Source organism: Battus philenor, unplaced genomic scaffold (genome assembly GCF_028537555.1).
Source record: "Battus philenor isolate CCGP_79_NKW_IND1 unplaced genomic scaffold, ilBatPhil1.0.hap1 SCAF_31, whole genome shotgun sequence".
Taxonomy (NCBI): Eukaryota; Metazoa; Arthropoda; class Insecta; order Lepidoptera; family Papilionidae; genus Battus; species Battus philenor.
Genome location: NW_027181695.1, coordinates 235,308 through 261,177, shown reverse-complemented (window position 1 = coordinate 261,177; position 25,870 = coordinate 235,308). Strand labels below are relative to the sequence as shown.

General features: G+C 36.3%; 1 pseudogene; it reads right to left on the bottom strand.

Moving 5' to 3' along the window:
- LOC137927504 (NADH-ubiquinone oxidoreductase chain 1-like) overlaps window positions 1–25,870 on the bottom strand; it is a 210,858-nt pseudogene that overhangs the window by 178,136 nt on the left and 6,852 nt on the right.

Sequence of the window (25,870 nt, the reverse complement as noted above, 5' to 3'; positions counted from 1 at the left end):
CGACCAGTGATAAAATCTCCACCTAGAATAATCTTGATACTGCATAGATTTAAAAATTTAAAAGTTAGGTTACGTCTCTAATATCAAATTCAGAAGAAAAATGAGACATTCTTAGGAAATCTTGAAGGGAAAATCAACATCAGGTGTTTCGTTTATACTGCTTGAAATTTGAAGTTGTCTTTTTAATATTTTTTTATTAAAAGCAATCATAAATGAAAACTAAAACGAATCTATTAATCGACCAGCGGAAAATTCTCCACCCAGCGCTACATTGATACTGCATGGATTTAAAAATTTAAAGGTCAGGTTACGTCTCTAATATCAATTTAGGAAGAAAAAGAGATTTTCTTAGGAAATCTTGAAGGGAAAATCAACATCAGGTGTTTCGTTTATACTGTTTGAAATTTGAAGTTGTCTTTTTAATATTTTTTTATTAAAAGCAATCAAAAATGAAAACTGAGACGAATCTATTAATCGACCAGCGGAAAAATCTCCACCTAGCGTTACACTGATACTGCATAGATTTAAAAATTTAAAAGTTAGGTTACCTCTCTAATATCCATTTTACAGGAAAAATAAAATATTCTTTGGAAATCTTGAAGCGAAAATCAACATCAGGTGTTTCGTTTATGCTGCTTGAAATTTGAAGTTGTCTTTTTAATATTTTTTTATTAAACGCAATCGAAAATGAAAACTAAGACGAATGTATTAATCGACCAGCGAAAAAATCTCCACCTAGCGTTACATTGATACTGCATATATTCAAAAATTTTAAAAATACGTTACGTCTCCAATATCAATTTAGTAAGAAAAATGAGACTTTGTCAGAAAATATTGAAGCGAAAATCAACATCAGGTGTTTCGTTTATACAGCTTCAAATTTCGTTACGTCTAAAATTACGTTACGTCTCCAATATCAATTTCAGAAAAAAATGAGACTTTCTTAGAAAATCTTGAAGCGCAAAACAACATCAGATGTTTCGTTTATACTGCTTGAAATATGAAGTTGTCTTTTTTATATTTTTAATTAAAAGCAATCAAAACTGAAAACTAAGACGAATGTATTGATCGACCAGCGCAAATATCTCCACCTAGCGTTACATTGATACGGCATAGATTTAAAAATTTGAAAGTTAGGTTACATGTCTAATATCAATTTCAGGAGTAAATAAAGACTTTCTTAGAAAATCTTGAAGCGAAAATAACCATCAGGTGTTACGTTTATACTGCACGAAATTTGAAGTAGTCTCTTTAATATCTTTTATTAAAAGCAATCAAAACTGAAAACTAAGACGAATGTATTAATCGACCAGCGGATTAAGAGTTAGGTTACGTCTCACATATCAATTTAGGAAGAAAAATGAGTCTTTCTTAGGAAATCTTGAAGTGCAAACCAACATCAGGTGTTTCGTATATACTGCACGAAATTTGAAGTTGTCTTTTTAATATTTTTTATTAAAAGCAATCAAAACTGAAATTTAAGACGAATGTACTAATTGATTAGCGAAAAATCTCCACCTAGCGTTACATTGATAGGGCATAGATTTAAAAATTTAAAAGTTATGTTACGTCTCTAATATCCATTTTAGAAGAAAAATAAAACATTCTTAGGAAATCTTGAAGCGAAAATCAACATCAGGTGTTTCGTTTATACTGCTTGAAATTTGAAGCTGTCTTTTTAATTTTATTATTAAAAGCAATTAAAAATGAAAACTAAGACGAATGTATTGATCGACCAGCGGAAAAATCTCCACCAAGCGTTACATTGATACGGCATAGATTTAAAAATTTAAAAGTTAGGTTACATGTCTAATATCAATTTCAGGAGTAAATAATGACTTTCTTAGAAAATCTTGAAGCGAAAATAACCATCAGGTGTTTCGTATATACTGCTTGAAATTTGAAGTTGTCTTCTTAATATTTTGTTATTAAAAGCAATCAAAATTGGAAACTAAGACGAATGTATTAATCGACCAGCGGAAAAATCTCCACCCAGCGCTACATTGATACGGCATAGTTTTAAAAATTTTAAAGTTAGGTTACCTTTCTAATATCAATTTCAGAAGAAAATGAGACTTTCTTAGAAAATCTTGAAGTTCAAAACAACACCAGGTGTTTCGTATACACTGCATGGAGTTTGAAGTTGTCTTTTTACTATTTTTATTAAAAGCAATCAAAAATGAAACCTAAGACAAATGTATTAATCGACCAGCGAAAAAATCTTCACCTAGCGTTACATTGATACTGCATATATTCAAAAATTTAAAAAATATGTTACGTCTCCAATATCAATTTAGGAAGAAAAATGAGACTTTCTCAGAAAATCTTGAAGCGCAAATCAACATCAGGTGTTTCGTATATTCTGCATGAAATTTGAAGTTGTCTTTTTAATATTTTTTTTATTAAAAGCAATCAAAAATGAAAACTAATACGAATGTATTAATCGGCCAGCGGAAATATTTCCACCTAGCGATACACTGATACGGCATAAATTTAAAAATTTAAAAGTTAGGTTACGTCTCTAATATCAATTTTAGAAGAAAAATGAGACATTCTTTTGAAATCTTGATGCGAAAATCAATATCAGGTGTTTCGTTTATACTGTTTGAAATTTGAAGTTGTCTTTTTAATATTTTTTTATTAAAAGCGATAAAAACTGAAAACTAAGACGATTGTATTAATCGACCAGCGGAAAAATCTCCACCTAGCGTTACATTGGTACGGCATAGATTTAAAAATTTAAATTTTTTCAAGCACTATAAACGAAACACCTGATGTGTTTTTGAGCTTCAAGAATTCCTATGAATGTCTCATTTTTCTTCTAAAATTGATATTAGAGACGTAACCTAACTTTTAAATTTTAAAATCTATGTCGTATCAATGTAACGCTAGATGGAGATTTTTCCGCTAGTCGATTAATACATTCGTATTAGTTAGCATTTTTGATAGCGTTTAATAAAAAATTATTAAAAAGACAACATCAAATTTCAAGCAGTATAACCGAAACACCTGATGTTGATTTTCGCTTCAAAATTTTCTGAGAAAGTCTCATTTTTCTTCTTAAATTGATATTAGAGACGTAATCTAACTTTTTAATTTTTAAATCTATGCCGTATCAATGTAACGCTAGGTGGAGATTTTCCCGCTGGTCGGTTAATACACTCGTCTTAAATTTTAGTTTTTATTGCTTTTAATAAAAATTATTAAAAAGACAACTTCAAATTTCATGCAGTATATACGAAACACCTGATGTTGATTTGCGCTTCAAGATTTTCTAAGAAAGTCTTAATTTACTCCTGAAATTGATATTAGAGACATAACCTAACTTTTAAATTTTTAAATCTATGCAGTATCAATGTAACGCTAGGAGGAGATTTTTCCCCTTGTAGATTAATACATTCGTCTTAATTTCCATTTTTGATTGCTTGTAATAAAAAAATATAAAAAAGACTACTTCAAATTTCAAGCAGTATAAACGAAACACCTGATGTTGATTTTTGCTTCAAGATTTCCTAAGAATGTCTCATTTTTCTTCGGAAATTGATTTTAGAGACGTAACCCAACTAGTAAATTTTTAAATCTATGCCGTGTCAAGATAATGCAAGGTGGAGATTTTTCCGCTGGTCGAATAAAACATTCGTCTTAGTTTCCAATTTTGATTGCTTTTAATAAAAAAATATTTAAAAGTCAACTTCAATTTTCAAGCAGTATAAACGAAACACCTGATGTTGAATTTCGCTTCAAGATTTTCTAAGAAAGTCTTAATTTACTCTTGAAATTGATATTAGAGACATAACCTAAATCTTTTATTTTTAAATATATGCAGTATCAATTTAACGCTAGGTGGAGATTTTTCCGCTGGTCGATTAATACATTAGTCTCAAATTTCAGTTTTGATTGCTTTTAATAATAAAATATTAAAAAGGAAACTCCTATTTCAAGCAGTATAAACGAAGCACCTGATGTTGATTTGCGCTTCAAGATTTTCTAAGAATGTCTTAATTTACTCTTGAAATTGATATTAGAGACGTAACCTAACTCTTAAATTTTTCAATCTATGCTGTATCAATGTAACGCCAGGTGGAAATATTTCCGCTGGTCGGTTAATACATTCGTCTTAGTTTTCATTTTTGATTGCTTTTATAAAAAAGATATTATAAAGACAACTTCAAAATTCAAGCAGTATAAACGCAACACCTGATATTGATTTTCGCTTCAATATTTTCTGAGAAAGTCTCATTTTTCTTACTAAATTGATATTAGAGTCGTAACCTAACTCTTAAAGTTAACCTAGAAACACATGCACTGTGCATTTGCACCAACACCAACACAAGGCCATAGCAATCTGAACATCAGTGGCATTCCAATACCATCCGTCACTAAGTTCAGGTACCTAGGGTCGACCTTAAGTACCGGTGCAGACTCAACCGCTGATGTCAAGAACAGGGTACAAACTGCATGGATGAAGTGGAGGGAAGTGTCAGGCGTTCTATGTGATAACCGTATGCCCATTAAGACCAAGGGTAAAGTCTACAAAGCAGTTGTCAGACCAGCTATGCTCTACGGCTCGGAATGCTGGACTGTAATTCAGAGACACGAGCAAACACTTCATGTCAATGAGATGAAGAGGCTTAGATGGTCGGGTGGCGTCACTAGAATGGACAAAATACGGAACGAATATATCAGAGGTTCGTTTAAGGTAGCTCCGATCCCCAGCAAATTACAGGAAAAAAGATCACGATGGTATGGCCACATTCAACGAAAACCAGATGACCACGTAGTAAAAACTGCCTTAAGCCTCCCAGAATTCCCAAGAGGGAGAGGGCGTCCAAAAGCTACGTGGTGCAGGGTGAGCACCTCGCCCATTAGAAGCGTCCGGAAGAGTGTGGGGGAGTGGGAAGGGCAGGTAAAAAAGCCCAGGACCTCTCCCCGTGTCGTCGTGCCGGCCGTGAAGGTAAGGGCGCGTACGTTGCCGAAAGCGGTAGAGCCGACACCTGCTCCCGCGGCGGCCGGGCAATCCCCGAAAGGGGACAAACCGGCTTCCGCGGACCGGATGAAGGAGGCGCGAGCGTGCCTAACAAAGGCGAAATTGCACCTGGGCAGCTCGCGCAACCTAAAAACGGAAATAAAGGAGCAGGTGATAATAGCCATTAATCGGCTCTACGAACTGTTTAAGGAGGCGGAGCTCGCACATAGAGAGAGAACCCAGGACCCAAAAGGGGGTCCAGTAGAGCAGCCGGCGAGCGGGGCGAAACGGGTGGAAGCAGTAGTGAAGGATCCACCCGCAAACCCCCTGCCGGCGAGCCAGTGCGAGCTCCTTAAGAAATTAGACAGCCACGCGAGACTCCTTGAAGCCAATACCAAAGAATTGGAGGGCTTGAGGGAGTCTCTCGTGGCTGCAAAAGTACAAGAAAAAGTGAAGCCTCCCGGCACGTACGCGAGCGTGGCGGCCGGCCCGGCAAAAAGACCGCCACCGGGGTGCGAACCTAAGCACTCGGTGGCGGTCTCGTCGGGGACCGACACGGGCGAGCAGGTCCTGGGAAAAATACGGAAAGCTCTAAACGCCACCCAGACCGGCATAAGGGTCGACCGGATCCGCAGGGTGCGGGACGGTCGGGTCATCCTGGGCTGCGGCTCAGAGGTCGAGCTGGAGAGGGTGCGTGAGGGGCTGAGGAGGGCAGGCAGGGACCTGAACCTTGCAGAGGTCAAAAACAAGGACCCACTGGTTCTGCTCAGAGACGTAATGGCCTATAATACTAACGAAGAAATAGTAAAGGCCATTAAGACCCAAAATAAACACCTGCTGGTCGACGTCTCTGAGGAGGATCAGAGGGCGGAGGTAAGGTTCAGGAGGAGGGCGCGAAATGTGCAGACGATCCATGTGGTCATGCGCGTGTCGCCTGCGCTCTGGGGACGGCTGACGGCTGCGGGCTACATGCACGTGGACCTCCAGCGAGTGCGGGTGCATGATCACTCCCCGCTAGTCCAGTGCACTCGGTGCCTAGGTTACGGCCACACCAAACGGCATTGCGCGGAGAGCGAAGACCGCTGCAGCCATTGTGGTGGCCGGCACCTACGCGCCGAGTGTCCGGATCGGCAAGCCGGGAAACCTCCCGCCTGCCGGAACTGCCGACTAGCTAAGGCAGACCGGTGGGACCACGGCGCATTTGACGAAGACTGTCCTGTGCGGAGAAAGTGGGACACCATAGCACGGGCGTCCGTAGCGTATTGCTAAGGGCACCCAGGTGACTCACCGCACTCTCCGCGCAGGGCACCACCAGTACCGCGTGGCGCAGCTAAACCTGCAAAGGTCCAAGCTCGCTACTGCCGAGCTGATATGTGAAGCGCCGAAGAGAGGCTGGGCGTTCGCATTGGTCCAGGAGCCGTATATCGGCGCTATTGGCGAGATGAGGCACTACCCAGGGACAAGGGTGGTACAATGTGTCGCGCGAGGCAACGGGGAGGTTGTCAAGGCGGCCATTGTGCTATTCGACGACACTATCGATATCACTCAATGTCCCCAACTCACGTCTGGCAACGTTGCTGCGGCCAGGCTGAGGACTGGGGCTTGGGAGATAGGGGTGGTGTCCGTCTACCTGGAGCCTAATACGCCCGTCGGACCATACCTGGACCGGATCGGCTCGGCCGTGGAGGGCTTGGGGACAGCCAACGTGGTACTGGGTGGCGACGTCAATGCGCATAACACCTGGTGGGGTAGCCGGTCCACGGACCGAAGGGGGGAGGAGGTCGCAGCCGCCCTCGACCAACTGGGAGTGCACGTGTTGAACCAGGGGTCTGAGCCGACGTTTGATACGTATCGGGGCGGTAAGCATTACTCCAGTCGCGTCGACATTACTGCTTGCTCGACCACCCTGCTCGACCGAGCGGTGGGCTGGAGCCTCGTGGACGACATATCCTCGTCGGACCACAGGGCAATTGTGTTCAATCTGAAGTTTGAGAGGTCCCAAGGCACGGACGTCAAGCGGACCACACGGCAGTACACTACCCGTAGGGCAGACTGGGGCGAGTTCCATCGAACTGTCGCTCGGCTGCTATCGGATCGCTGTCTGACGCCTACCGAGGTGAATCAGATCACCGAAAAGGGGGCGTTGGACAGCACGGTCGGTCGGTATGTGGAAACCGTGAGGGACGCTTGCGAGTTGGTCCTGCCGAAGGTCTCCAAGCGGAAGAGAACGGAATTGCCCTGGTGGTCCGAACAGCTCTCTCTCCTCAAGGCAGATGTCTTGAGGAAGAAGAGAAGGATCAGGGCCGCGAGGCCGGCTCGTAAGGAGCTGGTCTGGCGCGAGTACTGCGACGCGAAGGAGGCATACCGCCTTGAGGCGAGGCGCGCTCAGACCCATAGCTGGAAGCGTTTCTGTGAGAGACAGGATCGCGAGACCATGTGGGGCGGGATCCACCGTGTGATGCGTCGCACGGAGGTGAGGCGAGAGGACGTCCCCCTCGTCCAGTCAGGTAAAGTGCTGGACGCAGCGGGATCAGCCAGGTTGCTGGCGGAGGTTTTCTTCCCGGAGGACGACCCCGGGAAGGACAATGCGGACCACAGAACTGTAAGAGCTAAAGCCGATGAAGTCAATTCGGGGGACCATGATGGAACATGCGACCCCCCGTTTACGATGGAGGAGCTCCGATGGTCCGTATCGACCTTCAACGCCAAGAAGGCACCTGGCTCTGACGGACTCACCGCGGACATCTGCCGTGCGGCCGTCGCCGTGGACCCCGTTCTGTACCTCGCGCTCTCCAACCGGTGTCTCGCGCTTTCCCACTTCCCCACGAGATGGAAGGAGGCAGTGGTCGTAGCGTTGCGGAAGCCGGACAAGGAGGACTACACGCACCCGAAATCCTACAGGCCCATCGGACTCTTGCCGATTCTCGGCAAGGTCCTTGAGAAAATGATGGTCCGTAGGATCCGGTGGTACACTGCACCGTATATCAGTAGCCACCAATACGGCTTCATGCCGCAGAGGTGTACCGAAGACTCCCTGTATGACCTGATCCAGCATCTGCGAACCCGGCTGAAGGAGAAGGAGATCGCAGTGCTGGTATCATTGGACATAGAGGGAGCCTTCGATAACGCCTGGTGGCCTGCTATACGGTGCAGACTGGCAGAGACTCGCTGCCCCGCGAATCTGCGGCGTCTTGTTGACAGCTATTTTAGCGATCGCAAGGTGTCCGTACGGTACGCGGGGGCAGAGTGGGCCAGAGAGACCACCAAGGGGTGCGTGCAGGGATCCGTAGGCGGCCCAACCTTCTGGACCCTCCTCATCAACCCTCTCCTGGAGGAGGTGGCAAAGACCGGGACACACTGCCAGGCGTTCGCAGATGACGTCGTGCTGGTCTTCTCGGGGCAGAAGGCCCAGGACATCTCGAGTCGGGCCAACGCCGTTCTCGCCCATGTTCATGAGTGGGGGGTCAGGAATAAGCTGAGGTTCGCACCACACAAAACCAAGGTGATGGTGCTAACCAACAAGCTAAAGTTCGACTACCCATTACTGAGCATGGGAGGTGAGCCGCTTGGACGGACTGGGGAGGTCCGGATACTAGGCCTCACAGTTGACGATAGGCTCACGTTCAACAGTCACGTGAAGAACGTGAGCAAGAAGGCACAGGGCCTCTATCGTCAGCTGTGCAGGGCTGCGAAGGTATCTTGGGGTCTGAACTCGGAGGTGATCAGAACGATGTATCTGGCGGTGCTGGAGCCGACGATTTTGTATGCAGCGAGTGCATGGGCGCCGGCGGCTAGGAAGCTGCTGGTCCGCAGGCAGTTGGGCGCGGTCCAGCGGGGCTTCGCGCAGAAGATCGCGAGGACCCACAGGACCGCGTCCCTGCACTCGGCCCTTATACTTGCCGGGTTGCTTCCCCTGGACCTTCGGGTCCAAGAAGCAGCCCGCTTATTTGAAATAAGAAAGGGTCATTCCCGGCAGGTGGTAAAGGACCGAGACCTGGAGGTACCGGTCAGCTACCTGAGACTACCACACCCGTCTGGTCAAGTTGGTGTGGAGTTCTCCTGTCTGGGGGAAAGTGTGGAGGAAGTCCGACTTGCCACCGCGGCTGCCGATCTGGTAATTTATACCGACGGCAGCCGCATAGAGGATAAGGTGGGTGCGGCGTTCTGCGTCAAGCGGGGCGCCGTAGAGTCATACACAAAGAAACTCAAGTTGGGCAACTTCTGCACCGTATACCAGGCAGAGCTGCTGGCTCTAGCTGAGGCAACAGGGTACGCGGCCGGCGAGTCGGCGCAAGTCTGTGCCGTACTGAGCGACTCGCGGTCCGCTCTCGAAACTGTCGCAAGATCGGACACCCTCCATCCCTTAGCGTTAAGAGTGAAGGAGAATGTAATGAAAGCGAGAGAGAAAGGGAAGGATGTAAGGTTGTTCTGGGTGAAAGCGCACGCGGGGATGGAGGGGAACGAGAGGGCGGACCAGCTGGCCAAGGAAGCGGCCCTGAAGAGTAAAAGACGACCAGAGTACGAGAGATGCCCTGTTTCATTCGTCAAGCGGCAACTGAGACTGGAGTCGCTCGACGAATGGAACAGGAGGTATGTGGAAGGAACGACGGCTTCGGTAACGAGGATGTTTTTCCCGGACGCCGTCTCAGCCTACCGCGTGCTCCGCAGCATCGAGGTGGACGCGGTCTCGGCCCAGCTCTTCACGGGGCACGGGGGGTTCTCTGAGTACCTTCATAGGTTCAAGCTCAAGGAGGACCCCTCGTGCTTCTGTGAACCGGGCGTGGACCAGACCGTGATCCACCTTGTGGCCCGGTGTCCCGCATTCGGGGGACTCCGGTTCGGCTTCGAGTGCCGGTCTGGGGTTCAAATCAGGGAGGAGTCAATAGCCTCCCTGATAGGCGGAGAATACCAGCAAGATTTCATAACCCTCTGCAAAGAAATAGTTAAAAGAACAATAGAAATAAATAAAAGACAAACATAAGTAAGTAACAAAGCGACAATAAAATGGGAAAAAATTAAGAAATAAGACTGTGATAAATAAAAAATAATTATAAAATAAGAAATCCAAATGTAAATAAAAAGATAAAAATGTAATTATTAATAAGAAAAGAGGGAAGAATGAAAGCTGAATAGGGCGAATGAGAAAGAAAGATGAATTGTGGAATGAAAGATAGAAAATAGAATGAAAGAAATGACATTATAAGGAAAGAAAGAAGAGAAAGAAAATAATAAGAAATGTGAAAAATTATATTGATACAAAAGACCCTGTCCCAAACTAGATAGGGGTACGAATAAAAAAAAAAAAAAAAAAAAAAAAAAAAAAAAAAAAAAAAAAAAAAAAGCTACGTGGTGGTCTAATATCAGAAAGGAACTGGAAACCCTTCAACTTGATGCAGGGACAACCCAGGATAGAGTGGCCTGGCGCAAATTGATAAGGAGACCCGACCCCAAATAAAGGGAAAAGGGAAGGAAGAAGAAGAACTGCTATAATACATACCTTAAAAGTTGACATAAAATTTTCTCGAACTACATTTGTTGCCCCAAATTAAGTCATTTGAAAGCAATTGTAATATTGTTGGATATTTGTCAAAAAGTGTATGGAATCTGGTCCTATTCCCGAAACTAATGAGTACAATGGCTCTGGTGGTGGATGCAATGGTATCGATTTCACTTTTACATTTGCGCAACACAATCCATTGGCTTCGTTTTTGTATTTCAATGCCTTACAATGTGAGCAAACCGAGTTCATAGAACCAATAACAACACATTGGTAGTTACTGAAGTCAACTGACACATCGTAACTAAATACAGCTCGATTCAAACTTGCGCGATTATTAGTTGAATGTCGCGTTCGCGCTTCACGCGTTTGTGATAACCGAATTTTTTCACGTTCATTTCGGTCGTTACGTTCTTGTGCGCTAAGACAAGATAGGTAATTAGCTTGGTTTGTAGCATTTCGGGTTTTTCTACCTAAATTTCTTCGTCTTATAGGAGGCATATCAATAATATCATTGGTAACTAAACACTGCACAAAACACGAAAACAAACTCAGTGGTTAACAGAAAATCCAGGATAAACTACAATTGACATTGACAATTTTATATGACTTGGAGTCAAATCCATCAAGCCGTACCCACAACGTTTTATGTACGTAAAATAGGGATATTAATTAATTAAATTAAAACAAAACAAAAGTAATATTATCGCGAAGCTTAAATTAAAACAAAAGAAATATTATCGCGAAGCCAACCAAATTGAAAATCAGTACTATCATTAGTACTGATTTTCAATTTGTGTACATTTAGTGACTATTCAATTTGGTTGGGTCCGCGACATCACTTTTGTTGAGTTTCAGAACGCGGCATTAAATCCTCCAACGATGTATTCTGTGTTCCAACGCACACACGCACATTGTTTTGATAGATATGATTGAATTCGAACTTCGTGAAGCTATAATAAAGTGCAAATTGACTCGATAGGAACACACCTACATTGCTTAGACAACATTGAACTTTATTTCATAACAATAAACCTCAAATTGACGACTCTACGTTATAGTTATAAAACGTTTGTATGGAAAAAAGGAAAAGGCTGTTTTTAGGGTTTCTGCGGCAATTATTCGAATTTTTCTCGCTGTGAAATCCATCCTTGAACTTCAACGAACATTTAAAAAAAAGAATTGGCCAAATTGGTCCAGGCGTTGTTGAGTTATGCGCTTACCAACGCATTTTGCGATTTATTTTTATATTATAGAGAAGTAGATATGTAATATACATTCCGTAAATCGAATCCAGCAATGAAGTGTTGATAGTCTTGTTTAGCTTGCACCTATTGTAGATTATTCATTTCTTTAGGCTTTGATAAACAAATGGAGCACGTTGAAGAAGATGGAGTCTCTGTCAATACTTGCGTTACTTTCCCGTCAATCGTAGTCAAAAACATGTTGTATCTTACAGAAACTGTCGTATGTTCAGAAATTATTACTTGAGTAGGTTCAACCTACTCAAGTAAAGAAATTTCATTTTCGATTCCTGAAATAACCTTTCTGATTTTTTCCGGAGTTTCTTTAGTGAATTCTATTGATATAGGACGGCAATACCTATTAGAAGATGGTGATGGATATTCCCACACTATTTTATTATTTAGAGGATCCATCAACTTAATAGGAACCAAGGAAGCAATAAAAAGATTGGCGTCCGATATGAGTTTACTTTCTCCAGACAAAATTTGTTTATATTCTGCCTGGCCGGATGATCCATCGCATCCCCATTTCACATATAATATCAAATCAAGAGTATTTAAAACACTAACAGAATCGATTTTTAAAATTCTTTGTAACGTATGATTAAGAAGATTTTGAAGTCCAACATTTGACTTAGTAGCCGTTACAGATACCCCGTTAGGATAACATTCAAATTTTGCTGTCAATATTTTTCTGTAAGCCGGAAGTATTTTGCACTTATTCTCGTCAAGTGTATTTTTCATTAATTGATAATTATCTCTGGATATATTTAAATCTATGAAAATGCTAAGGCCTCGTCCGTCGAAAAATTTTTTAAAGTGTAGTAGTCTCTGACGTGGAGGCTTCTGGATTGTCAAATTCGATGAGATACTCAGAATTTAACCATTCTTCGTTATTAGTCATAAATCGATCCCTAGTTCTTGCTACATTTTTCCATTTAGATTTGAATTTGAGCAACAAAGATTTTTGAATATTAGCTTTGGCACAAGTAAATTGCGTTTCGGTTAGGTTAAAATTGTCGTTTAAATAAGACTCTGCTGTAGAAATATGTTTTCCATGTTCAATGAAAGCGATACACAGGTCTTTAATTTTGATCTTTAGTATAGACATAACAATTGCCTTTAAATTCAATTGCACGAAGAAAACTGTCACAATATAGCTAAGTATATTTAGTGTACATTTCATGGGCACTAATATTGAAACAATCATTTTACAGCTATTTATACGAATTTTAAAGTCACACGGCATTATTTATTGTAACGTGTGCAATTTTGTCCCCGATCTGATATATAAATGAATAGAAATGAGGTAAATGTGGTAAAAGTGATAAAAATTGATAATATATTTTAACTATTACAATTGTGGTTAAGTATGTCTCTACTGGTTATGTAACCGGAAAAATATTATCGTGGTTTTATTATATAATGAGTACGACTTGATAGGTACCTATAGTGCAAGTACATACCTATATATATACATATAATGTACATAAAATGTTATATACTCTTATGCCTATATTTATACTTTGAAAACCATTGTTACATAATAATAAGCATATAAACAAAAAATAAAACTGTAGCCAGCTTGATTAATTAAGTAATTTTTAGTCTCCGTCGCGCTCTCTTTGAAAGTGAATTACAAAAAATGGGGCAAATATAGGCAAGATTTTATTGCCGATTCTGAAAGTAGATAGTTTAGCAAATAGAAAAACCAAAATTCTAATCAGCGGCAATCAGCGCAAGTAACTACTAAAACTTTAACGACAATTTTTATTTTTTTCGGTTGCAGTGTATTTTATTTCTCCATTTTTTTTTAATATTTATTATTGATATTTTATACACCAAATAGTTTCTTATGCATATAAAAATATAATATTGTAAATATTTTACGTAAAAGATATGTTAACGATGGTTTGAAGCTGTCCTAGATTTTTTCAAAAAACTTCTGTTTGAAAATTCCGCAACTTTGATGTTTCATTATTAATAAATAAAAATAATTACAGAAAAATACCTTGTAAATAAAAAAAAACTACATAGTTTTACCTCTGTATACCATAGATTATATATATCGTACGACATATCAGACGAAAATGAATTATGAGATGATATTAACCTCGATGCACCATAGTGCGCTAAAGCTTTTTCTAGAGTGGAGACCACGAACCAACAAGCGTATGGAAGGATGTGCACCCACTAGGTGGACACACAACAGGTTTAGTAAGATCCTTGGAAGATGCTGACAAGCTACTTCCAACCAGTCCAGTTGGAAATCTATGTCAGTGGCATACATTAAGCAGTGGATGTCTTACAGCTATGATTGTGATGATTGAACCACATATTGCCTCAAAATCTCCGTTGCAGGTCTCTGGTGATCTGGGTAACCAAGTATACAAAGTGCGACGATACTTGAATCTACCATTAGTTTATGGGTTTATGTTACATTACGTTAGCTTCAACTTAAGAAGTACTTCAGAAGGTTCCTACACTGTTGATGTCCTTTCGTAATTTCATTGTACCTGTAACGTATCCGACGCATTAGTGAAAATCATCGACCTTACCCGACCTGAAAAATCTGACCATCCCGGAAATTTAAGGCGAATCGTCTGACTCGAAGTTCAAAAATAATTACAAGTAAAAAAAAAAACAAACTGTCAAACGCGGGAAATTCAATGCGACTTGTCCAATGCGCGAAGTATAAAAGTAATATATATCCACATATGTTATATATATTTATATATATAAATTAACAAAGTAATAACATGCGAACTTCAAAAGTTAATTGTAAGAAAAAACAGGTAACAACAAATAAAATGGACAACCCACAAGGACATCATGCCCCGTGCGAGTTGTCTTTTCCTGTCATTATTGACTCATGTTTTGCACCTGTTTTACTACACGCGCACTCGCTGATCAACTAATAAAAAACACCGGCTGCCAATCTAAGAACGTTCCACATAACATGCAATAAAATAAGGATATTCGCAATTGCATTCAAATAAATAAACAATAATTTCGCAAATATATGTACAGGTGTCCGCAAGTGCAGTCAAACAAAATTTCAATGTTTCGTCACCGCGCAGTGACATGACGCTCGTACTGCCGTTGTATTGTGCTGTAATGCCTTAATTAAAGTTCTCATTGTAAAAATTGACGATGCGCAGTTGCGACATACTTGCAAAATAACAAAAACCAACTCATGTTATTTACTAACTAAAAGTGACAAATTTTTTTGCGAGCTTGGGAGTCGCGAAAGCATTTTATTTTCAAACAATTCGTTAATTAGATTGCGAGAAGAGGGGTTTCAATTCACAAGCCGAACTGCTTATTATAACTTGGGCTGAACATAACAAACATCTCTAAAGGCAACAAAATATACCGATTAGTTCCATAATAATGCACAGTTGTATTGGGACATCTTGAATTTATGAGTTTTGAGGAGATTTAATGACTTATTATTTTAAAAAAGACATATTACTCTTTACTGTACACGTTAGAAAATATATACATTGGCAGTCCTTATCATATGGGGCAAATTTTTTCAGACCATCATAGTATGAAAATAGACAAGTATCTGGTATTTAGGTGCGCACGCACGCACGCACACGCACACGCACACGCACACGTACACGCACACGCACACACGTATTATTCTGTTCAACTAATTATATTCGAAATCAGTCACATGCACTTTCAGCTTCTCCTACGGCTGATAGACACTCCCAGTGCAAGGCATTGTCTTCCCCCCAGTGACCGGTGCAGCGCTGTCCGCTATCAGGTCAATTTCGATTTTAACTTTCTCAAATAGCATACAAGTATTTATTGATCTTCTTTTTGAGTACGTAACAAAGACAATAAATAATAGGACAATTTAAATTGACCACTTATGTACGAAATCCAGTAAGGTTAGCAACAAAGGTTGCTAATATCAAAGTTTTTAATTTTTTTTATCTCTAGTTCAACTGCATAATGTTTATGGCAGTGATAAGCGACGTGACAAGTGTTACCTGTAGTGGGCTGATGATCTGTGCCCGTGTAAGCTGCTGCGTTCCGAGCACCGGCTGCACCTGGACACACTGCGCTTGAACTGGAACTGTCTGAGCGGTCGCCCCGGCTGATTTCGCCTTGCCTCCGGACACCTTAGCGCCACTAATCATCTGCGGAGCGACAACTATGTTATTAACGAATTTGGATCGTAATAGAAATGGATTTAAATAACACACACGCACACACGCACGCACGATCTTTATCTTGTGTATTTACGTCCATTTCTGTTAAAATGTCAAATAATCACGAATAATATAAAATATAAATAATACCTGGTCTAGCATAAACTTACGTTACAAAAAAAATATCCGATAGTAGCTAAAAAACAACTTTATGCTAAAGTTTTATATGTGATTATGTAGAGTGAAAAAGACATGTTAATATACTAAACTAGTTACTCAATGTGTCCACCCTTAGCTTTGACGCACGCTTTTAGACGATAGGGCCATTCGTCGATGGATTTACAAACGGTTTCCATTGGAAACTCGGTCACTGCTGCCTCCAAAGATTTCTTGAACGACTCAATATTTTGGGTGATGATTAGAGCAGGTTTTCAGTTTTGATTACTTTTAATAAAAAATTTTAAAAAGACTTCTTCATATTTCAAGCAGTGTAAAGGAAACTACTGATGTTGATCTTCGCTTCAAGATTTTCTAAAAATGTCTCATTTTCTTCTGAAATTGATATTAGAGACGTAACCTAACTTTTAAATTTTAAAATCCATGCCGTATCAATGTAACGCTAGGTGAAGATTTTTCCGCTGGTCGATTAATACATTCGTCTTAGTTTTCATTTTTGATTGCTTTTAATAAAAAATATTAAAAAGACAAATTCTATATCAATCAGCATAAACGAAACACCTGATGTTGATTTTCGCTTCAAGATTTTCTGAGAAAGTCTCAGTTTTCTTCAAAAATTGATACAAGAGACGTAACCTAACTTTTAAATTGTTAAATCTATGCAGTATTAATGTAACGCTGTGGGGAGATTCTTCCGCTGGTCGATTAATACATTCGTCATAGTTTTTATTTTTGATTGCTTCTAATAAAAAAATATTAAAAAAAAAACTTCAAATTTCATGCAGTATAAACGAAACACCTGATGATGATTTTCGCTACAAGATTTTCTAAGAAAGTCTTAATTTTCCCCTGAAATTGATATTAGAAAGGTAACCTAACTCTTAAATTTTTAAATCTATGCAGTATCAAGGTAACGCTAGGTGGAGATTTTTCCGCTGGTCGATTAATACATTCGTCTTAATTGTTTTTATTTTTTATTGCTTTTAATAAAAAAATATTAAAAAGACAACTTCGAATTTCATGCAGTATATACGAAACACCTGATGTTGTTTTGCACTTCAAGATTTCCTAAGAATGTCTCATTTTTCTTCTGAAATTGATATTAGAGACATAACCTAACCTTTAAATTTTTAAATCTATGCCGAATCAATGTTACGCTAGGTGGAGATTTTTCCGCTGGTCGATTAATACTTTCGTCTTAACTTCGATTTTTGATTGCTTTTAATAAAAAAATATTAAAAAGACAACTTCGAATTTCATGCAGTATATACGAAACACCTGATGTTGTTTTGCACTTCAAGATTTCCTAAGAATGTCTCATTTTTCTTCTGAAATTGATATTAGAGACATAACCTAACTTTTAAATTTTTAAATCTATGCCGAATCAATGTTACGCTAGGTGGAGATTTTTCCGCTGGTCGATTAATACTTTCGTCTTAACTTCGATTTTTGATTGCTTTTAATAAAAAAATATTAAAGAGACAACTTCAAATTGCAAGCAGTATAAACGAAACACCTGATGTTGATTTTCGCTTCAAGATTTTTTAATTGTCTAATTTTTCTTATAAAATTGATATTAGAGACGTAACCTAACTTTTTAATTTTTAAATCTATGCCTTACCAATGTAACGCTAGGTGGAGATTGTTCCGCTGGTCGATTAATACATTCGTCTTAGTTGTTTTTATTTTTTATTGCTTTTAATAAAAAAATCCTAAAAAGACAACTTCAGATTTCATGCAGTATAAACGAAACACCTGATGATGATTTTCGCTTCAAGATTTTCTAAGAAAGTCTTAATTTTCCCCTGAAATTGATATTAGAAAGGTAACCTAACTCTTAAATTTTTAAATCTATGCAGTATCAATGTAACGCTAGGTGGAGATTTTTCCGCTGGTCGATTAATACATTCGTCTTAGTTGTTTTTATTTTTTATTGCTTTTAATAAAAAAATATTAAAAAGACAACTTCGAATTTCATGCAGTATATACGAAACACCTGATGTTGTTTTGCACTTCAAGATTTCCTAAGAATGTCTCATTTTTCTTCTGAAATTGATATTAGAGACATAACCTAACTTTTAAATTTTTAAATCTATGCCGAATCAATGTTACGCTAGGTGGAGATTTTTCCGCTGGTCGATTAATACTTTCGTCTTAACTTCGATTTTTGATTGCTTTTAATAAAAAAATATTAAAAAGACAACTTCAAATTGCAAGCAGTATAAACGAAACACCTGATGTTGATTTTCGCTTCAAGATTTTTTAATTGTCTAATTTTTCTTATAAAATTGATATTAGAGACGTAACCTAACTTTTTAATTTTTAAATCTATGCCTTACCAATGTAACGCTAGGTGGAGATTGTTCCGCTGGTCGATTAATACATTCGTCTTAGTTGTTTTTATTTTTTATTGCTTTTAATAAAAAAATCGTAAAAAGACAACTTCAGATTTCAAGCAGTAAAAACGAAACACCTGATGGTTATTTTCGCTTCAAGATTTTCTAAGAAAGTTTTAATTTACTCCTGAAATTGATATTAGTGACGTAACCTATCTTTTAAATTTTTAATCTATGCCGTATCAATGTAACGCTAGTTGGAGATTTTTCCGCTGGTCGATTAATACATTCGTCTTAGTTTTCAGTTTTGATTGCTTTTAATAAAAAATATTAAAAAGACAACTTCAAATTTCATGCAATATATACGAAACACCTGATGTTGTTTTGCACTTCAAGATTTTCTACGAAAGTCTAATTTTTTCCTGAAATTGATATCAGAGACGTAATCTAACTTTTAAATTTTTTAATCTATTGCGTATCAATGTAACGCTTGGTGGAGATTTTTCCGCTGGCGGATTAATACATTCGTCTTAATTTCGATTTTTGATTGCTTTTAATAAAAAAAATATTAAAAAGACAAATTCAAATTTCATGCAGTATATACGAAACACCTGATGTTGTTTTGCACTTCAAGATTTTCTAAGAAAGTCTAATTTTTTTCTAAAATTGATATCAGAGACGTAATCTAACTTTTAAATTTTTTAATCTATTGCGTATCAATGTAACGCTAGGTGGAGATTTTTCCACTAGTCGATTAATACATTCGTATTAGTTTGCATTTTTGATTGCGTTTAATAAAAAAATATTAAAAAGACAACTTCAAATTTCATGCAGAATATACGAAACACCTGATGTTGATTTTCGCTTCAAGATTTCCTAATTATGTCTAATTTTTCTTATAAAATTGATATTAGAGACGTAACCTAACTTTTTAATTTTTAAATCTATGCCGTACCAATGTAACGCTAGGTGGAGATTTTTCCGCTGGTCGATTAATACATTCGTCTCAGTTGTTTTTATTTTTTATTGCTTTTTAATAAAAAAATCCTAAAAAGACAACTTCAGATTTCAAGCAGTATAAACGAAACACCTGATGGTTATTTTCGCTTCAAGATTTTCTAAGAAAGTTTTAATTTTCCCCTGAAATTGATATTAGAAAGATAACCTAACTCTTAAATTTTCAAATCTATGCAGTATCAATGTAACGCTAGGTGGAGATTTTTCCGCTGGTCGATTAATACATTCGTCTTAGTTGTTTTTATTTTTTATTGCTTTTAATAAAAAAATCCTAAAAAGACTACTTCAGATTTCAAGCAGTATAAACGAAACACCTGACGGATATTTTCGCTTCAAGATTTTCTAAAAAAGTTTTAATTTACTACTGAAATTGATACTAGTGACGTAAACTAACTTTTAAATTTTTAATCTATGCCGTATCAATGTAACGCTAGGTGGAGATTTTTCCGCTGGTCGATTAATACATTCGTCTTAGTTTTCAGTTTTGATTGCTTTTAATAAAAAAATATTATAAAGACAACTTCTATTTCAAGCAGTATATACGAAACACCTGATGTTGTTTTGCGCTTAAAGATTTTCTAAGAAAGTCTCATTTTTCTTTCTAAATTGATAGTAGAGACGTAACGTAACTTTTAAATTTTTAAATCTATGCCGTATCAGTGTAACGCTAGGTGGAGATTTTTCCGCTGGTCGATTAATACATTCGTCTTAGTTTTTATTTTTGATTGCTTTTAATAAAAAATATTAAAAAGACAACTTCAAACATCGTGCAGTATATACGAAACACCTGATGTTGATTTGCGCTTCAAGATTTTCTAAGAAAGTCTCATTTTTCTTCCTAAATTGATATTAGAGACGTAACCTAACTCTTAACTTTTTAAATCTATGCCGTATCAATGTAACGCTAGGTGGAGATTTTTCCGCTGGTCGATTAATACATTCGTCTTAGTTTTTAGTTTTGATTTATTTTAATAAAACAATATTAAAAAGACAACTTCAGATTTCAAGCAGTATAAACGAAACACCTGATGTTTATTTTCGCTTCAAGATTTCCTAATTATGTCTAATTTTTCTTATAAAATTGATATTAGAGACGTAACCTAACTTTTTAATTTTTAAATCTATGCCGTACCAATGTAACGCTAGGTGGAGATTTTTCCGCTGGTCGATTAATACATTCGTCTTAGTTTTCAGTTTTGATTGCTTTTAATAAAAAATATTAAAGAAACAACTTCAAATTTCGTGCAGTGCATACGAAACACCTGATGTTGATTTGCGCTTCAAGATTTCCTAAGAATGTCTCATTTTTCTTCTAAAATTGATATTAGAGACGTAACCTAACTTTTAAATTTTTAAATCTATGTCGTATCAATGTGACGCTAGGTGGAGATTTTTCCGCTGGTCGATTAATACATTCGTCTTAGTTGTTTTTATTTTTTATTGCTTTTAATAAAAAAATCCTAAAAAGACAACTTCATATTTCAAGCAGTATAAACGAAACACCTGATGGATATTTTCGCTCCAAGATTTTCTAAGTTTTAATTTACTACTGAAATTGATATTAGTGACGTAACCTAACTCTTAAATTTTTAAATCTATGCCGTATCAATGTAACGCTAGTTGGAGATTTTTCCGCTGGTCGATTAATACATTCGTCTTAGTTTTCAGTTTTGATTGCTATTAATAAAAAATATTAAAGAAACAACTTCAAATTTCGTGCAGTACATACGAAACACCTGATGTTGATTTGCGCTTCAAGATTTTCTAAGAAAGTCTCATTTTATTCTGAAATTGATATTAGAGACGTAACCTACCTTTTAAATTTTTAAATCTATGCAGTGTCAATGTAACGCTAGGTGGAGATTTTTCCGCTGGTCAATTAATACATTCGTCTTAGTTTTCAGTTTTGATTTATTTTAATAAAACAATATTAAAAAGACAACTTCAGATTTCAAGCAGTATAAACGAAACACCTGATGTTTTTTAGCGCTTCAAGATTTTGAAAGAAAGTGTTTTTTTCTTCTGAAATTGATATTACAGACGTAACCTAACTTTTAAATTTTTAAATCTATGCAGTGTCAATGTAACGCTAGGTGGAGATTTTTCCGCTGGTCAATTAATACATTCGTCTTAGTTTTCAGTTTTGATTTATTTTAATAAAACAATATTAAAAAGACAACTTCAGATTTCAAGCAGTATAAACGAAACACCTGATGTTTTTTAGCGCTTCAAGATTTTGAAAGAAAGTGTTTTTTTCTTCTGAAATTGATATTACAGACGTAACCTAACTTTTAAATTTTTAAATCTCTGCCGTATCAATGTAACGCTAGGTGGAGATTTTTCCGCAGGTTTAAAAATTTAAAAGTTAGGTTACGTCTCTACTATCGATTTCAGAAGAAAATGAGACTTTCTTAGAAAATCTTAAAGCGCAAATCAACATCAGGTGTTTCGTTTATACTGCTTGAAATTTTAAGTTGTCTTTTTAATATTTTTTTTATTACTGCAAAGATTTAAAAATTTAAAAGTTAAATTACGTCTCTAGTATCAATTTTAGAAGAAAAATGAGACATTCTTACGAAATCTTGAAGCGAAAATCAACATCAGGTGTTTCATATATACTGCTTGAAATTTGAAAATATCTTTTTAATAATTTTTAATTAATAGCAATCAAAAATGAAAACTAAGACGAATGTATTAATCGACCAGCGGAAAAACCTCAACCTAGCGTTACACTGATACGGCATAGATTTAAAAATTTAAAAGTTACGTTACGTCTCTAATATCAATTTCAAGAGTAAATTAAGACATTCTTAGAAAAGCTTGAAGCGCAAATCAACATCAGGTGTTTCGTTTATACTGCTTGAAAAAGAAGTTGCCTTTTTTAATATTTTTTATTAAAAGCAATCAAAACTGAAATTAGAGACTAATGTATTAATCGACCAGCGGAAATATCTCCATCTGGCGTTACATTGATACGGAATAGATTTAAAAATTTAAGAGTTAGATTACGTCTCTAATATCAATTTCAGAAGAAAATGAGACATTCTTAGAAAAACTTGAAGCGCAAATCAACATCAGGTGTTTCTTTTATACTGCTTAAAATTTGAAGTTGTCTTTTTAATATTTTTTTTTTAAAAGCAATCAAAAATGAAAACTAAGACGAATGTTTTTACCGACCAGCGGAAATATCTCCACCTGGCGTTACATTGATACGGAATAGATTTAAAAATTTAAGAGTTAGGTTACGACTCTAATATCAATTTAGTAAGATAAATGAGACTTTCTCAGAAAATCTTGAAGCGCAAATCAACATCAGGTGTTTCGTATATACTGCACGATGTTTGAAGTTGTCTTTTTAATATTTTTTTATTAAAAGCAATCAAAAATAAAAACTAAGACGAATGTATTAATCGACCAGCGGAAAAATCTCCACCTAGCGTTACATTGATACGGCATAGATTTAAAAATTTAAAAGTTAGGATACATCTTAAATATCAATTTTAGAAGAAAAATGTGACATTCATAGGAAATTTTGAAGCGAAAATCATCATCAGGTGTTCCGTTTATACTGTACGAGGTTAGATTTCTGCTTTAAATAATTTTGGAGTAAAAAAGTCATAAAAGAAAATTATGACGAATTTATTACCGGACTAGCGGAAACTTCCCCACACAGCGTTACATTGATACTCCATAGATTTAAAAAATAAAAAATTAGGTAACGTCTCTAATATTAATTTAGGAACATGAGACTTTCTTAGAAATTCTTGAAGCGAAAATCAACATCAGGTGTTTCGTATATACTGCACAAAACTTCAAGTTGTCTTTTTAATATTTTTTTATTAAAAGCAATCAAAAATGAAAACTAAGACGAATGTATTAGACGACCAGCGGAAAATTCTCCACCTAGCGTTACATTGGTTCGGCATAGATTTAAAATTTTAAAAGATAGGTTACGTCTCTAATACCAATTTCAAGAGTAAACTGAGCCTTTTTTAGAAAATCTTGAAGCGCAAAACAACATCAGTTTTTTCGTATATACTGCACGAAATTTGAAGTTGTCTCTTTAATATTTTTTATTAAAAGCAATCAAAACTGAAAACTAAGACGAATGTATTAATCGACCAGTGGAAAAATCTCCATCTAGCGTTACAATGATACGGCAAAGATTTAAAAATTTAAAAGTTAGGTTACGTTTTTAATATCAATTTCAGAAAAAATTGAGACTTTCTTAGAAAATTTTGAAGCGAAAATCAACATCAGATGTTTCGTTTATACTGCTTGAAATATGAAGTTGTCTTTTTAATATTTTTTATCAAAAGCAATCAAATCTGAAAACTAAGACGAATGTATTAACCGACCAGAGGAAAATCTCCACCTCGCGTTACATTGATACGGCGTAGATTAAAAAATTTAAAAGTTAGGTTACGTCACTAATATCAATTTCAGAAAACTATAAGACTCTTCCAAAATCTTGAAGCGCAAAACAACATCAGGTGTTTTGTTTATACTGCTTGAAATTTGAAATTGTCTTTTTTAAATTTTTTTATTAAAAGCAATCAAAAATCGAAATTAGGACGAATGTATTAATCGACCAGCGGAAAAATCTCCACCTAGCGTTACATTAATACGGCATAGATTTAAAAATTTAAAAGTTAGGTTACGTCACTAATATTAATTTTAGAAGAAAAATGAGACATAATTACGAAATCTTGAAGCGAAAATCAAAATCAGGTGTTTCGTTTATATTGCTTGAAATTGGAAGTAGACTTTTTAATATTTATTTATTAAAAGCAATAAAAACTGAAATTTAAGAAGAGTGTATTAACCGACCAGCGGAGAAATCTCCACCTCGCGTTACATTGATACGGCGTAGATTAAAAAATTTAAAAGTTAGATTACGTCTCTGATATCAATTTTAGAAAAAAAATTAAACATAATTAGGAAATCTTGAACCGAAAATCAACATCAGGTGTTTCGCTTATACTGCTTGAAATTTGAAGTTGTCTTTTTAATATTTTTTTATTAAAAGCAATATAAACTGAAATTTTAGACGAGTGTATTAACCGACCAGTGGAAAAATCTCCACCTAGCGTTACATTGATACGGCATAGATTAAAAAATTAAAAGTTAGGTAACGTCTCTAATATCAATTTCAAAGGAAAATTGAGACATTCTTAGGAAATCTTGAAGCGAAAATCATCATCTGGTGTTTCGTTTATACTGCATGAAATTTGAAGTTGTCTTTTTAATATTTTTTATTAATAGCAATCAAAAACTGAAAACTAAGACGAATGTTTTAATCGACCAGCGGAAAAATCTGCACTTAGCGTTACATTGATACGGCATAGATTTAAAAATTCAAAAGTTAGTTTACGTCTCTCATATTATTGATATAGGATGAAGAGAAATTTATAGAGGTCAAGGTATATATAATATTATTAAAAATTATTTTGTTTATTACAATTTTTATCAAATAAATAATTTTAAAATTTATTTATTTAGTTTTATTTTATGAATATTAATTACATATTTAATATTTTTAATTTAATTAATTTAAATAGCTTATAAAAAGAGCATAATATTGAAGATATTAAGGAGATTATTAAATCTTTAAATATTTATAAAAAAAAAATATTTTTACAATGAAAATGTAATGTTTTAATAATAAACTATATAAATAGAAATATTAATGATTACTAACCACTATAATTTAAGTTAGTAGCTTAATTTTTATATTTCATAATTTAATTGGAATTTTTTATTCAATAATATCATTAACAGTGATATACCTCTATTTTGGTTTCAATTAATTATTTAAATAAGGAGTTATTAACTCTTTCTTTTAAGTCGAAATTAAATGCAATATTTGCTTCTTATTTAAGATAAATTAAAAATTAATATTTTTTGAATGCAAATCAAATGTTTTCTATAAACTATAATCCTAATTTGTTCAATTGAGTATATTTTGATTTCATTCATGATAAAGTCCAATTAATAATATAATTAAAAAAAAAACTCATTTTTATTATTGTAGAAAAATTTACTAAGTTAAAACAATTAATTAAAGGGAAAATTAATGCAATTTCAATATCAAAAATTAAAAAAATTATAGTAATTAAAAAAAAGTGAAGAGAAAATAGTATTCGTGCAGAAGATTTGGGGTCAAATCCACATTCAAATGGAGAATTTTTTTCTCGATCTATAAATGATTTTTTTGATAAAATTAAGGATAAAAATATTAAAATATTAGAAATTAATATTATTATAATAGTTAATGTTAATAATAAATTAATTATTTATATTAAATTAAATTAAACTTTTTGATTGGAAGTCAAATATACTAAATATATTATATAAATAAATTAGTTTCCTCATCAATAAATCGAAATATAAGGGAATAATCATACTACATCAACAAAATGTCAATATCATGCTGCTGCTTCAAATCCAAAATGATGATTATTGGA